Consider the following 4,506-nt stretch of genomic DNA (forward strand, 5'->3'; position numbering starts at 1 on the left):
CTTCTGAATTTATGTTTTTTGTTTAGACCAACCTCTTAGTTTGTGTTTTAAATGACTTTTTTAATTACAGTTAATGTATTTTGTGGTCTTTTTATTTTGTTTCCTTTTAGTTATCCTACAAATGAAGCGAATTGAAATCTGTAATTCTATTTAAATATCTAGTCATTCCTAAATATTGATAAGAAGTTTATTTGAATTAAATAAAAAACAGTTAGTCAAAACTGATAATTAAAAGCAATATTTTATACACAGTTATATATGATTATGTTGTAACAAAGAGATGTGAAAACGTTAAATAGTGATAATTACAGTATAACTAAATATTGCAAAAGTACGAGGAATAACATATAAAATATAGTAATAATAGATGGAAAAATTAACATGTATTAAAAAAAATAACAAATTTTATAATTACTTGAAACAAATAAAACCATTCATAAATGTTCACAAAGAAAAATATGAGGTAAAAGTGCAAAACCAACTAAAAACCTAAACTCAACCAGGTATTGGATTTTTACATGACCTACGATTATGACCTATACTACCACTACGAGTACAACGTACTGTTTTTCTATTCTCTAAGCACGATGGGATTCTCTTTTTCCTAGGTCTTCCAGCCGGCCGTTTGACTCGATGAGGACGAATGGGTCATCATTCAAATTGAATAGACTTGAAAATTGTTCCACATTACTAATCGACCATGTTTCCTTGCTATATAATGAAATTAAATTGGATGTGTGATAAAAAACATGATAGTAGTTATTTTCATCCCACTTATCATTGAACAAAATTCTTAATCACTTAATAGCCATAAGAAGAAAACGCCTAGAGGATGAAGAAAGGTAGGGCTACGTGTTGTATTATAATATTTTATGTTTGAAAAAAAAGAATAATAAATACAATGTTCACAAGTATTTTAAAATTGTGAATCTTGATTAAGATTAATTGAAAGTATAATAAAAAAAATAAATTTCAATTAGGATAATTAATATAATATGATAATTTTAAATTTCAAACCAATACTTGAAAAATAGTTGTTGTAGAAGATTTAAAAATTCAAAATAACTATTAAATTTGATATATAAATTCATAACAACTGTTAAATCCTGAGATTTAAGGAAAATTAAAATAATCAAGTTAGTTGGCGTTGAAAATCTGTTGGAATATATAGTTGAGGAATTAATTATAGTCTCATTAATACGGATGCCGAATTAATACTGCAATTAAAAGAGGCGATAAGGGCATTTTAGGATTTTCAAAAGTTTGACTCATGTGATCTCCATATATTTTGCTATAATTCAAAAGTGTTATACCTTTTGCTATTTTTCCAAATGATAGTGTAATTACTGCTATTTACCTGATAATATCATTTATATATATGCTCAGTCCAAATACCTTAATGAGAATAATGGGCCAAGCCTAATTTGAGATTCACAATCAAAATTAATAGGCTTTCTTCAATTTTGACTTTTTGTCAAAATTACAATATATATATTAATTTTCATCATCTTTGTGTTTTTGTGGAGTTTTGTCTCCACAATCACGACACTAATTTGATCTAGTACTAAATTGTAAATTTGGCCCCATTACTTGGAAAAAGTTAGATTTTAGTTTGCCTTATAGTTTATAATTAGAATTTAGTGCTTATGGTTTGATAAAATTATTAGGGTGTGTTTTGTGCATGATAAAAGTAGAGAGTTGAGTTGAGTTGAGTTGGTAATTATTATCTGGATAGTTAAATTATCTATGTTTGTTTGCAGAGTTGAGTTGAGTTGGTAATTATTGTCTGTTTTTGTTGTGTTAAGTTGAGTTTGGAAGTCTGTGTTTGAGTGCAGAGTTGAGTTGAGTTGGAGGATCTGATGTAGTTTTTTGTGAATGAGATTAGTTCTATTTTTTTTTTCTGTTTATTTTTTATTTCATTTTTTTATTTTTAAGTATTATGCTTTGCTATTGTTGATTGATTGTCAAATATACATGTATGTTCTCAAATCATTTATGACATAAACTGGATAATCTCAATTTTTTTTTTCTCAATTTGTAGAACATAATAAATTAATTTTCATATATTCTTTTAAAAAAACTGTAATAATTCTAATTCTCTTCAATCTGTAAAACATACCAACAAAATACATTTCATATTGGTGCTCAATTAATTGGTATATTATATATTGTATGTATATATATTGAATGTATGTATATATATTGAAGGTAATTATCTCAATTACTAATGAATGGGTATATTGTATGTATATATATTGAATCTTGCTAACTTAACATTATTATTTCACATATCATATAGTTTATTTTTATATAATATGGATGGTGTATCTAGAATTGAAATTGTATATAAGATAATTACCTTTCATTTGATTATGATGGTGAGAATGTGATGTAGTACAGTAACATTTTTTAGAAGATCACAAAATAATATGAACCGACCAAATAAGTGGTTGTTTCCAAAAATATTCATAAAAGATATATTTTTTTAGAGTTGAAATATTAGATGGTCAGTCTAATGATTCCGAGCTTTTATCTCAAGATATCTTTCTGGATCAAACATCGGTAGTTCGCAATCCCGTGGCTTCCATCTCCAGTATAGGTATTCAGTATCTGGCCGCCCATTCTTCATACAATTTTGATGAGCTTCAATATGGGGGCAGCTCTCATTACTGTACACAGAACCTGATGAATTTGGAATCCACCCTCCAACAAAAAAATTACACTTCCCTGCACCAAATTCAATTCAACCAAGATTTCAAAACTTCATTATCTAAGGGGTAAAAAGAAAAGAAAATGGAGCAGAACACTTCGAAACAGAATGTGAACAAGAAATTAACAGAGAATCAATTCGTTACTTCCCAGCAGAGCAATCCAACATTCAACATCAAACTTAAAGAAAGTTATGGTAGTAGAATATGAGCATTGTACAGACAGAAAATCCCCATATTTTGATTGACACTACTACACAAGAACAGCAAATAGCTACAAATCTTTGATCCATTTGAACTTCATCTTCCTCTTCCCCACTTTTATCTCTGAAACAACAAGATCGCAATGCCCAGTTAAAAACCGTATCTAATGGAGATAAAATCCAAAACCTAATACTCTAAATCAGATCGATTCCATTAAAACGTATCTGGATCCAAATTCCCACTTCAAATTTTGTCGTTATAACAGAAGGGGAAGACCCAAAAACACGAAAAAGCTGAAAAATGAAAGCAGATTACGCTTCTTCGGCAGAAACTTGGGTCGCTCCCCATCAATCGAGTTGCATAAGTAAGTGAAGAAGGCGAAACAGAAACTAAAACCCATTCCAGTCGGAGGGAGACGAAGAAGAGAACCCAAACGATGAAAGAAAGGAGAAATTGAGAAAAGAGATTGGTGATTAATTACACGTCACAGATGAGAGAGAGAGGGCTGAAGAATACACCTACAAAATGGAGCGCGAAACGAGAGAAGTAAAAGAGGGGTAAAACTGTGGGTTTCTAACCAGGCTCAAGCCACGATCAAACACCCCCTTGGTTCTCACCCCAGAGATTATTTATGAGATACCAAATTTGTAATTTATTTTACAAGTGTCCACAATTTGACATAATACCATTGGCCATATATATGGAAAAAGTACAAATAAATTTCATAACTTGGGATAAACAAACTCATATATTTAAAAATAAGTTTGTCCTCTTTAACACTCCAAGTTTACACGCTTTACTTATTAAATACATATCTAAAATTAGACATGAGCATGTTTTTGAGGAATAAAAAATCTTTTTATTTAAACTCTTCTTGAAAAAACGATTTAAAACATATTTTATAAAACGTTTTAAAAACTATTTTGAGTGGTTGTCGAATACTTTAATTTTATTTTTTTAAAAAATATATTTTTAAAATTAAATATTTGAAAGGTTAAACCAAACACATCTCTAGATATAGTTGGATAGATGATTATCTTTTAAGATTTAGTCAAACGCCCATGTAGCTAAATAAAATATATACAAGTATTAATGGATGTGTAAGAGATGAAACTAAAAATATTTTTAATTTGTATTCAATGTTTATTAGGAAAAATAAAGGTTTCCAAATCTATATTTCATGTGACGGTCTCATTTTTTAGAAAAAATTCAAATTTATCCTTATAAACTTTAGGGGTAATATATATATCAATTAAATCTTAAATTTAATAATTTATTAATTTAAATAATCTTGAATCGATTTAGATCGGGTTTGTGAGTGATTTATTGTTATTTTCACTAGTTTTTTTCTGCTTAAAATCAACTAAATAAAATTATTATCCTCTAAAAAATTTCAGCAAAATAGTATATAAAATTTTCATATTCTTTCCGAAAAGAGTAGAGAAAAATTCGTGAAAACGAGAATATGAAAATTCCAATCATATAAATAATAATAATTAAAAAAAACCCACTATAATCTATATTATTATTATTATGAATATTATAATAATAAATAAATGCTCATGGTTAGTGTCCCAAAAGCCATATGTCACCC

At 28.1% G+C, this 4,506-nt stretch overlaps 1 long non-coding RNA gene across 2 annotated transcripts; it reads right to left on the minus strand.

The window, feature by feature from the left end:
- Nucleotides 1-2,340: 2,340 nt before the first annotated feature.
- LOC150036174 (uncharacterized) lies at nucleotides 2,341-3,585 on the minus strand. Of its 2 annotated transcripts, none has more exons than XR_016529756.1 (2): nucleotides 3,228-3,585; nucleotides 2,341-2,727 (listed from the first exon to the last, which is right to left on the minus strand). It is a non-coding gene; the product is annotated as an uncharacterized LOC150036174 (long non-coding RNA). The 2 variants fall into 2 exon arrangements; XR_016529757.1 differs by having other exon boundaries at nucleotides 2,341-3,035.
- Between the last annotated feature and the right edge of the window lie 921 nt (nucleotides 3,586-4,506).

The sequence above is a fragment of the Benincasa hispida genome, chromosome 5 (assembly GCF_027475165.1).
Source record: "Benincasa hispida cultivar pf3 chromosome 5, pf3_genome.v1.1, whole genome shotgun sequence".
Taxonomy (NCBI): domain Eukaryota; kingdom Viridiplantae; phylum Streptophyta; class Magnoliopsida; order Cucurbitales; family Cucurbitaceae; genus Benincasa; species Benincasa hispida.